The following is a 12,411-nucleotide window of genomic DNA, read 5'->3' as shown; positions in this document are numbered from 1 at the left end:
CATCATTAGTTTCAATAACCTCACCTGCATTTCTCAATCCCTTAACAGAGCTTCTTGATAGAATACAGCTGGAGGTGTGCACAATTACTGCCCACCCTCCTCTAAGAAGAAAAGAGTAGATGTGAGCAAGGAGCCACATTGTCCCAGCTTTTAGAAATCATTTGTTAATAGGTATTTTCTTTGAAAGTTTGTGTTTGCTGCACCTAGACACCATTGTTTGTATTCACTGTCACCAGCTTGAACATATATAACCAAAGAGCCATTCACTGAGAACGTGCCAGCTGACAGCTATAAGGTGTGTTTGCAAGAGCTTTAATGATTTACTTGCAACACATGCTGAATGCACATCACCACCATCCCACCCCCACCCCAACACACACACACACACATCTTATGAAGTTTAATGCAGGAGAAAGGAACTCTACTAAAATGAAAAATTATTTTACAGGCAAAAAGTAACTTTTTTTGAGAGCATAAATAAGTACTGTTCAGCACTCACATGTGATGAAAAAAAATCATTGTTCAGAGTCAATGGCCATCTTTGTGGAGAATCATAGAAGCTTTACAACTTGTTAATAGACCTGAAAGTTTGCAGAAGCTTAACTCTCCCACATAACCATTTCCACGAACCTATGGAAACTACCAGCATGTGATTACTTTACTCAGGCTTTCCTGGACTTCTCATTCACCCTGGATTCATCATTCCCTGGATCATCAATTCAGGTCCCTTTCAGATTGTGCAGGCCTCATATTGATCTATGATTCTCTATGTTGGGATGTGGGCTCAAGAGTTCACACTGAAAAGCAGCATTTGAACAACTGAAACCTACATAGTCACAGATACGAATCAAATACTTCCCTGACTCTTAAGGGCTACCCTCAACTCATTTTCACAATAAAATAAGAACTGATGGCTGTTGATCTAAAATTCCCCAAGCTAGGTGTTGATGCTATTTTCTCAAGAAACTTACTTCAATTACCATTTCTTACTTTGCTGCTTTAACCTGTTGTTCTTAAGCATCTCTTCCCTTGAAGCATGCTCAATTTCTTCAGAGAAAACACAAAAACACAAAAAGTTTCTTTTCACTCAGTTGGGAATTAGCTCTTTCTCAAATTTGCTTTTTTCTTCCTACTGCCATTTTTCAGAGAGATCTGTATTTTTTTTTTTTTTTTTTTTTTTGAGACAGTGTCTCGCTCTGTCACCCAGGTTGGAGTGCAGTGGCCTGATCTCGGTTCACTGCAAGCTCCGCCTCCCAGGTTCACACCATTCTCCCGCCTCAGCCTCCCGAGGAGCTGGGACTACAGGCGCCCACCACCATGCCCAGCTAATTTTATGTACTTTTAGTAGAGACAAGGTTTCACCGTGTTGGCCAGGATGGTCTCGATCTCCTGACCTCGTGATCCGCCTGCCTCGGCCTCCCAAAGTGCTGGGATTACAGGCGTGAGCCACCGCGCCCGGCCAGACAGGTCTGTATTTCTACTTCTACTCTCTTCCTCCCTAGTCCCTGGCCCTGGCTTCACCACCAAATCCCTCGTGTAGCTTTAAAAAACTCAGACGACAAATGTTCAGGCCTCTTCTCTGGAAATCCCAGCCCAGAACATGTGGCATAGAGATTGGAAATTCCATGTTTTTTAATCTCCAAAAAGGACTGAGGCATAGCCAGGGCTGAGAAGTGTGGCCTTAGACCCTTGCAATTACTTCCACCTCCAACACTATTTCATCTCTAGAACATCTCTGATAAACTCCTGATCACTAACTCCAACTGCCTTTTCTCAGTGCCCATCCTTCTGCAGCATCAACCCTGATGAACACCACTCTCCTGGCTCTCTTTCCTTGGTTACCCTTTCTTTGTCTTTTGTCCCCAGCAAACTTTCTTTCACCTCTGAGATTCACCATTGAAGGCATTCTTCAATATTTCATTGTGTGCCTTTGTTTTCTATTTTTACCATCAGCAAAGGCAACCTCAGCACTCCTATGGATCCAGACTTCTAAGTGCTGGATCTGCTTTTCCTACTGTGAAAAACAGAGCACATAGCCAGAATTCTCTGTCTCTGAGGTCACTACAGGGGAAGGCATACAGACTCGGGGTTTTCAATACTTACAGAACTCACTGCAAATGAACTCATGCTGGTCCCATTGGCAGAAATTGATTCAGTAGGTCAGGTTTGAGGCCCTGCCTGTAATCTTGTATTTGTTCAAGTACATAGATAACAGTGATGTGCATCAGAGGTCAAGCATTCTGCTAAACATCATAATTAGTTGTTTAGCAGCATTTATCCTGAAGGATTCCAACATTCAAAAAAAAACTCAAGTGCCATTCATTGAACTACTAATGGAATCTATAATTTATCACGTCTGAGGAAGAGTCAGGAAGTAAATCTTAGTTCACACAGATAGCATCACAGTGCAGATTTCCTGAATACAACCAGATTCTTTCTCTCCCCATATGACCAGTCTTAGCACATTTTTCTCACCCCCAAAAAAAAATCCAGCTACAAAGTCTCAAAGATTAATGTAGCTCCTTAATTCCATTTTATTGAGAGAAAGAAGGTTACATCTCATTTATACAACAAAACTTGATTTAAAAAAGTTTATAGACATTTTTATCTTAAAATTCTACTCTGAAACAATAGCAAAAATAATCTCAATCTCTCTCTCTCTCTTCCTGTCTCCCTTTTGATAGTTCTTTGTTGGTATTAATTCATGATATGGTTTGGCTGTATCCCAACCCAAATCTCATCTTGAATTATCATGTGTTGTGGGAGGGACCCTGTGGGAGGTAATTGAATCATGGGGGCAAGTCTTTCCTGTGCTGTTCTCATGATAGTAAGTCTCATGAGATCTAATGTTTATTATAAGGGAGAGTTTTTCTGCACAAGCTCTCTTCTGTTGTCTGCCACCATATAAGACATGCCTTTCACATTCTGCCATAATTGTGAGGCCTCCCCAGCCATGTGGAACTGTAAGTCCATTAAACCTCTTTCTTTTGAAAATTGCCCAGTCTTGGATATGTCTTTATCAGCAGCGTAAAAATGGACTAATACAATTCACTGATCTTCTAAAATCACGACTTCTAAAAGCTTTCTCCCTATGGGAAACATCAGCTTATGGTGATGGTTATGGCAATGATGGTCACCATCCTTACCTAGATCCAGGCCCATTTCAACCCTTTACAGCCTCTATGTGATGTGCCTTCCAGTAAAACACAGGCCAGTCCCATCAGAGGCAGGAAGCTATAGGTGGAGTTGATAACCAACAAATGGATAGCCTTGAGGTCCAAAAGAGAACAATTATGAAACATGGAAGAGTAAAACTAAGAAGATAATTACCTATCAGGAAATACATTTGTAGAAATTTTATGAGAAGTGATTAATGTAGTGAAGAAATGCAAAGCATTAAAACAAAATGTTAGTGCTATAGTGAACAGGAAACTAAGTTGAATGGGGGACTAATCAAATGCATAATAGTATAATAAGAAGCTAAGACTGATGTCCTAAATAAATGTTTATTGTTGACAGGATTAAACAACTTTCCTGTCTTGACTGTGTACTTGTCAACAGCAGGGACCAAATTTCATAATCTCTGGAGAGAGCCTGGTACCTATGTTGGTGGATGAGGCGTGAACAAATGCATGGACCTGGACTCAGTTGTACTGCTTTTTGTGTTTTTGTTTTTGTTTTTTTTTGAAACAGGGTCTCACTGTCTCCCATGCTGCAGTGCAGTGGCCAACCACAGCTCACTGCAGCCTCAACCTCCGGGGCTCAAGCCCTCCTCCCATCTCTCAGCCTCCAGAGTAGCTGAGACTACAGGTGTGCACCACCACTCTTGGCTAATGTTTGTATTTTTTTGTATATATGAGGTTTCACCATGTTGGGCAGGCTTGTCTTGAAATCCTAGGCTCAAGTGGTTTGCCTGCCTCAGCCTCCCAAAGTGCTAGGATTACAGGTGTACGCCAGTGTGCCCAGCTGTACTGCTTTATTAATATACTGACAGCATATTTGTTGACACAAATTTAGCAGTTTGTTTTAAATAACATGATATCACTCAAAATCATTTTACCAACTTGCTTACTCCCCTGTTACCCTTTCTTCTTACCTTTGAAGCATTCAGAAAAATTGGATATGTGTCTGTGTCTGCGTGTGTGTTTTACTGGAGAGACATTTTGCTCTCCATCACCTTTCAAAAAAATTACATCTGTTTTCAATAATACAACCTCAACCTTCTCAGCATTTATTTCTGCTGTACAAAGCCTAGGAAAATAAGACATTAGCAATATCATAAATAAAATGCTAGCTATTTAAATATAGTCAAATCTACATTATTTTCACAAATGGATTCAAATTACTAATATATGTTTGCATGCGGTCTTTCAGGTACATAATAATATGTTAGTGTAAATATGAAGTTAATTTTAATAAATAATATTTGTTTAGATTCTGGATTATGTTATAAAATCAATAAGAATTTATTGATCTAGTTAAAATTACAAAATAGAGATGCACGCACTAAAATAGTCAAGGGAAAGTGTAAATAATGTATCTGCTTTCAACATATAAAGTGAAATAAACATCTTTTTTCCAAAGATATGTCATCAAATATGATTTGAGAATAGATTCAGTTCTTTGCACCTCATGTTGGCTGACTGTTCTAATCCAAGTATGATTCAACGTATTAATTTTACTTTAATGTCTCTATGATTCAGCAACTACATAATTCCTGAATAAATAACCAGATATTCTTAGATATTATTACTATAGTCCCTGATGTATGAAATTTGGATTATCTTTGACCTAATGTGATTAAATGACAATCCCTTAACTTTTAGGTGCATAATAATGTGCTATTCTAAAATCATAACAGGCTTACCTCATTTGGAGATGGCTATGGCAGGCTCTACTAGCCTGATCTTATTAAAATTCACATTATGAAATTTTCCATGTTTTGATTCTTTACTCATTGAGCACCCTTTGGAAAAAATTTGGCTTTCCTCATACAGCAATCTACACTCCAATTCCAATCTACACTACAACTCCAATAAGTTACAGTAACAATGATAACTGTCACACAGACCTGTATGTCTATATTGACACAATTCTTACTGGCACATTTTAGTCTGTGTGACAGTTACAGTTCTAATTGTCCATTAGTAAATTGACATTCTGTTTTTTAAAAAATAAATTACTTTCTCATTCACCTTTGTTCATCTTTCCATGAAACCACCTGGAGTGAGGATCATGATACTGACATTGTCTCTTGTGGGCTGACACATATGGTGCCAATGGCAGGAGCAATTAAGGACATGGATAAAAATTAGGTGGTGGTGGGGGAAGCAAAATAGGAGCAATTAAGTTTTTGGATGACACTCCCAACAGGAAACAACGTAAAACAGTGTGGTGCCCCCTTAATTTCCTCACCACTCTGAGGAACCCAGGAGAGCTGAACCTAAATCCAATTCATATAATCTTAAAAAACAAAACAAAACTGATTAGCCAAAACTTTCTCTATGACACCTTTACATAGTCATTTATTTGCATTGGTTTAGTTATAACAAATCTTGCTTTCAAGTTTACCGTTTGTAGCAATAGATAAATTATAGGTTGAGCGACATCTCACCTGTTTCTAGTTTATAGACAGTCAAATTCCTTCTAAATACAATCACTACTCTACAGAAAGTTTGAAAAATGCCTCTATAGTAGTCAAAAAGGGTAGTTACCAGCAGGGACTCAGAGGGAGTGACTTTATAGAAATATTAGCCAACTTATACATTCACCAGAGTCAGTTCTTAATAATTTGAAACAATTTCCTAACACCCCAAACATTGTCCCACTAAAATAACAATGCGACATCAAAGCAATCGCCTGGGCCAAAAATAATTCAAATTGTTGGCCATGCTTCTGATCTTGTGTATTAAGAAAACAAACATTGAACATAGCTGCAAACAAACATAGGTTGCTAGATTGAAGTACTGCTATGAAGTGGAAAGAATGGGAAGGTGGTCATGGCCATAATGATAAAAGCTAATATTTATTAAATGTCATTACATGCTAGCATTCATCTAATTACTTTACATAAACTATTTGGTTCTTATGCTACCTAACAAGGTGAGTTCTATTATTATTTTTTCATTAAAGAAAAGAAGAAACTTAGGGAAAAGAAAGGTTATGTGACTTGTCCAAGGCCACAGCAGGTAAGGTAGGTGGTCAAGGTGAGATCTGAACCTAGGCTAATTACAAGTTTATAGTCTTAACCATTGTGCCACAGCTACTTTATAAAAGAGGGCTAAGGGATGGGGGGTACATGGGGCGGGGCAGAAATACTAATCCTCATTTTTGTACTTGTCTGACTTCGGACGAATATTTGAGTTCTCTAGGCTTTTGCTCTTCAAAGTGTGGTTCTTCCAACAGTAGCATTTTATATCACTTGAGAGCTTGTTAGAAATGCAGAATAAAAATCTACATGTTAACAAGATCTCCAGGTGATTTATATGTACATAAAGTTTGAAGAAACATGGATCTAGGCTCTAACAGGAAAATTTAAAAGCTGATCAGTGTGATACCAGCAGTCTCTTTCAACCCAAAATTCTATATATGTGTGCACCACGCTTCAAATATGTACATGTTTAACATGTCCATGCATGCTCAAAATCAAATGCTGGATATTCACAATTGGAAAAATAATTCACAAATTCATCATCATTTCTTGGTACATAATTTGTCAAAGTTGGATTACATGTTCTGTGTTGATTAAATTAATATAAAAACAAGTGAAAATGTATTTGAATTCTGATGTTTGCATTTTATATTGATGTTTTCTCACAGTACAGACTTACATTTAACTAACATTTCAAAGTTGAATACAACTATAATTTATTCGTAAGTAAAACTTAAACAATTGTCTTCAAAATGTTAGCAAAACTTTGATTCATTTTTGAGTTGTTTTTCCCTAATGAAGACATTAATTGCTATTCCTATCTTGTAGGAAAATGTACAGTCGATGCTCCATTTTCTCTTTCTTCAACTCATTAATCACCTATGTTTTTCCTCTTTCCACTAATGACAATTAACTTCTGGAAGTTATTGAATTTTACAAATGAGCATGAGGAAATAACAAGGAGGCTATAACATCACTATCCTGATATTTTAATAAGTAGATGTATTTTAATTATTTATGATACTTGTAACATGCCAGTAAATGCTTTCTAATGCTTTTTGTAAAGGCAATGAAGTCTTAATAATTTTATATCTGACTATTACTCCTTGCTATTAAATTTTTCACTGGCAATGTAAAGTGATACCACTGACAGGATTATGAGAATTAGATTTTTGGATCAGTAAAGTTTGAGTCATTGTATGACTACCATTTCTGCAATTACCCCGGAGAGAACTTCATTTTGTTATATGTTGATGTCACTGCTTTTTTATGGCTCCTCGGAATGATCCTCCTTTGCAAACATGTTTATCATTGGCAAAAACTGGTTTTCTATGTTTGTCCTAATGACTGGTTAGTTTGAGTGAAATACTAACTCCCAATCTGCCAGTAACCACTGGCTGACTTTGGACAAAGAATTTCCATTTTCTGGGCTCATGCTATTCAAGGTATTGTTCAGTTGTGGGCTCATGCTGGGGTCTACTACTGGGTCCCCAAAGCAGTGAATGACACAGCTGAGAACAGCTGACCATAACTTGCTGCTTACATACAAAAAGCCCTGTGGTTGGGGAATTCCCCGTGTTCATCCCAAATGTCCCTAACTTGAACTACTGGATTCATTTCTGGACTGACTCTCACTTGCCACTTTGGATTAATGTGCTTGCATGACCTGCCTAAGGTTAAGTTCATTTTCTGCCCTGGACACTCCCTCCTTAACCAGCCTCTTCAACCCCATACACTCCTCTAGGCTCCTGCTGTATGTAAGGGGGTGAGAGGGAATCAGAGATCAGATGGGAAAAAAAATCTGTGGGTTCTATTTTACTTTATGTTCAATTTTTAAGACTTAGAACTTTATATCCATAAGTAAAAATGAGATACAAAGCAACTAAAAAAGAGAGACTGATGAGCATGTTGCTGAAAAACTAGTACTTCAAATTTAAATGAAACAAAGTTAAACAGTTTTCTCAGTTGCACTAGCAGTATTTAAAGTGCTTATTAAGCATATGTGGCTAGCTTCTACCATTTGGACAGTGCAGATAGAACATTTACACCATCAAAGAGAGTTCTATTCTGGACAGTGGTGCTCTAGTTAGTTTACATATACTTTTTCATTTACTTTTCATAGCAACCTTATGAGGCAGGACATTACCCCAATATTCACACAAGGACTCAAGAGACTCAAAGACAGTTGGGAGGCTCACTCTGCTGGGAAGTGAAAGAGCCGGAGTTTGAAATCAGAATTCAGAGACATTCATACTAAAGATTTAAATACTGATCTGTCTGACTCTAACTTTCCACTCTGTTAGATTCTAGATGCCTAATTGCTAACAGTGTGTACGTGCATCTTAGAATATAATTTTGCAGTTGATCATCTGTTTCAACCCCTGAGTTTTGTATATGAGACTAGAAAGAAACACTATTTTAAGTTCCAAATAGTAGTAATTTTTTTCTTTTTTTTTTCTACAAACCTACATTATAACATTATAGAAAAATGCTAACATTTCAAAATATTTTTCCCATGACTCCTGCATCTCCTTCTTGGACATAGTTTGATATAAAGTGGTAGGGAAAATAAGATAAAATAAATTAATATTTATTGAGTCTTAACTTTATGCTAAACACTGTATTGGTTTGTAAACAAGAATGCTGTGACGTAGGTATTATCTTCTTCTTGCAAACAAGGAAACAATCACAGAGATGATGTGTTGGATCCATGCCCTTGGACCTCTCCTATCATTTTAAGCAGTGATTTATCCTAATCATCACATCAATTATTTTGGATTTGTCTCACTTCCCTTGTCATTTTTCTACATGAATTTACTGAATCCCTTACACACTCCCTTGATATATAGTGTGGCAATGAGCTGATCCCTGTGGTGCCCACCATCTTGTCATTTACACTGTCATCCAGAAAAAGATGGCTTTTTAGAAAGATGGCAATGACCTTTTAACTAAGCTGTAAATGATGAAGCCTGGCAGCACTGGGATGTAACATATATTCTAGACCTGCAGCTTAAATACATTGCCATTTCTTTAATGATTAGAATATTAGGAATCTGGGAAGCCAGCTGGGTGAGTGAAGATGGTGCTTCTCATGAATGGACCAAATGATTCAAGAGGCTACGTTGAGATGCTTTAGCCACTCTCTGTGTTCTAAGTTTAAATTATCAAGGGAGAGAATCCAATGATTCTCTCTTCCTGATGCCAAAATTTTTGGAAAAATTACTACATGAAATCTTGAGTTGATAATTCTCTGGGATGCAGAAAATCATCCTCATTTCATAAGTATGGAAATAAGTGCAGTTCCTACATTTATATGACTATTTAGCAAGTGGCCAACCTGAGATTTGGGCTCAAGTCTGATTGACTTCCATGTTCATGTGTTACTACTACCTCTCTCCTGAAGGTATACGGAGGAAGAGGAGTTAGGGCCATAAATGCCATTTAAATATCTAAATAAGACAAGACACCTGGCAGCCAGGTAAAATCAGTATATATGCGAGGTCAGTCAGAACACTGGGGCAAGTTCCAAAGAAGCTATAAGACGCAATGCCTCTTTTTGGCACTTAAAGCATAATACGAAAATGATTTTTAAAGAAAACCAGTCCAACACCGAAATAGCAAAATGGTACCTCACTATATAAGGAGAAGTCAATAAAATGGTATAATATCTGAATTATAAATTTTTAAATCAAATGTGATGTTATTTCTAAATACATAATGGAAGTCTAATGAGGTCAAGAAATAAGGCCTAGAAAAAGTCATAGTTTACCAATGAGTAAGAGGGTTTATAATTACTATACCAAAAGAGTATTCAAAAAGCAAATCTCTGATTACATGTAATTACACTGTTAAAAGTAAAGTAGATGCTTCTAAAACTGCTGTTAAAAAGTTTGTTCTCTGATATAGTTAAGGAGTTTATCTTATAATTTTATTTGCAGCACTATCTTTTTCTAAGTCCTGTCAAATGCTTAACATACTGGTAACCATGTGCCCAGACCCTGATCAAATTAGCATAAATTCAAAATTAATCTGATTTAAGGAGATTTTATTACAAGTTCGGCTTTTCATTTTCCTTCAGAGACATCTCTGAACATAAATAAGTGGAGTTCTTGAAATTTATTAACACATTGTAACTTTTGATTAGGCTGTCTATGTCCTGATCCTTAGCTTAGTCAATCCTGAAATGAAGCTCGTGGAGAGAAACCTAGAAAACAAAATCATCTTGAAAACATATAAGAAATTGTGTTCAAGGATGCAGAGATGTTCTCCAAGTGCTATACACATGCCAGGCAGTGTTGATAAATTAAAGAACAGATAAAATTTGGAACTACTATAACAGAATAAACAAAACATTATTGCAGTGGTTTGTTTAAATGTATGCCAGATGATTAAAATTTCTCTCTTCTAATTACAATTTATTTTTAATTTAATTTTGAAGCCTTATGCTGCTAATTGTTTCATCTGTTTTTGTTTTTACTTAAGCACATTATAAGCTCTTTAAGGAATTATGGTGTTTGTTTGTTTGTTTGTTTGTTTTTGAGATGGAGTCTCACTCTGTCACCCAGGCTGGAGTGCAGTGGCATGATCTTGGCTCACTGCAACCTCTGCCTCCCAGGTTCAAGTGATTCTCCTGCCTCAGCCTCCTAAGTAGCTGGGATTACAGGTACGTGCCACCACACCTGGTAATTTTTGTATTTTTAGTAGAGATGGGGTTTCACCATGTTAGTCAGGCTGGTCTCGAACTCCTGACCTCGTGATCTTCCCGCCTTGGCCTCCCAAAGTGCTGGGGTTACAGGCATGAGCCACTGCACTCAGCCAGGAATTATGTTTTATACTCCTGTTTCCCTACATTTCCTAACACAGTGCTGGGTAAGTAGCAGTGCCTGCCTGGGGAAGTACACTGAGAAAGATTATGAGTTAATGACTAGACGCCATTAAGAGAGATTGCCGATGGTTGGTTAGTGATGTCTGCTGTGTCCTCAGTAGGAGTATGTGGCAGCTTACATGCCACCTGTTTTTCCATCCTATTAGTAGACATTCATTTCATACTTGTTAATTGAATAAGAAATATAAACAGGAAGAAAAAGATGGTTGTAGTTCAGTTTTACTATTGAGTTTAATTTTCATCCACATTCAATAAAAATTATACTGCATTGAAGATTATTGAGCATAAAACCAAAAAACTGAAATTTAAAGGAAAATAAACTATCTGACAAAATCATCAGAGATAGTTTGTGTTCATATCTGACCTATTCCTTCAGATCCTATATTCAAGACAGACTCACCTGAAATGTTCACATCTCTACCCAGACAATGTTAAGGCCTCAGGGGTTCTCAGAGCTCAATAGGATGGACAGAGCTGTTCTCATTGAGGCTGGCTCAAGGGAAAAACTCTTGTGCAAATGGGAACTGGGTAGCATCATCACAACAAAAGGTTATCCCAGTGGTGCTGTTTTGAAAGTGCAGAGCTTCTAATGAAGCTAATGTTTCCCACCCCCAAATAACATTTTGAGTCCTTGCCTTAGTAACTGGTAGTTCTAGTAAGAAATATAACATATATAATTATATCTACCACCCTGCCCCCGCTCCTCAGACACACACACACACACAGATTTACCTTGACTTGTACATCTTTTCAGCTACATCTATGAGAATATGCCTATCTCTATGATTTGTAAAAGTTGCAGGGAAAGTAGACTTTCCTGTTGCTTTCTGAATATCCTACTTAAGAAAAAGGTGGGGTTAGATTTTGTTGTTTGTACTTTGTGTTACCGAAAAGCAACATATAGGACTTGGTACCTGAGGAAATTTTTCACCAAAAATAGATTGGCAAAAATAAGTACTTATGGCTGGGTGCTGTGGCTCACGCCTGTAATCCCAGCAGTTTGGGAGGCTGAGGTGGGCAGATCACCTGAGGTCAGCAGTTCAAGACCAGCCTGGCCAACATGGTGAAACCCCGTCTCTACTAAAAATACAAAAATTAGCTGGGTGTGGTGGTGCACACCTGTAATCCCAGCTACTCGGGAGGCTGAGACAGGAGAATCACTTGAACCCGGAAGGCAGAGGTTGTAGTGAGCTGAGATTGTGGCACTGCACTCCAGCCTAGGCAGCAGAGTGAAACTCTGTATCAAAACAAATAAACAAAAAGTACTTATTTATCTAGTAACAACTTTAAAATAAAGGAAATTAGAAAAACATTGTCATCATAATTCTACAGTGCAGTTTCCTCTAATATCTTACAAAATTCCAAAATTTACACA

This window comes from Pan troglodytes, chromosome 7 (assembly GCF_028858775.2).
Source record: "Pan troglodytes isolate AG18354 chromosome 7, NHGRI_mPanTro3-v2.0_pri, whole genome shotgun sequence".
In the NCBI taxonomy this organism is placed as follows: Eukaryota; Metazoa; Chordata; class Mammalia; order Primates; family Hominidae; genus Pan; species Pan troglodytes.
This window is presented reverse-complemented; position numbering follows the sequence as displayed.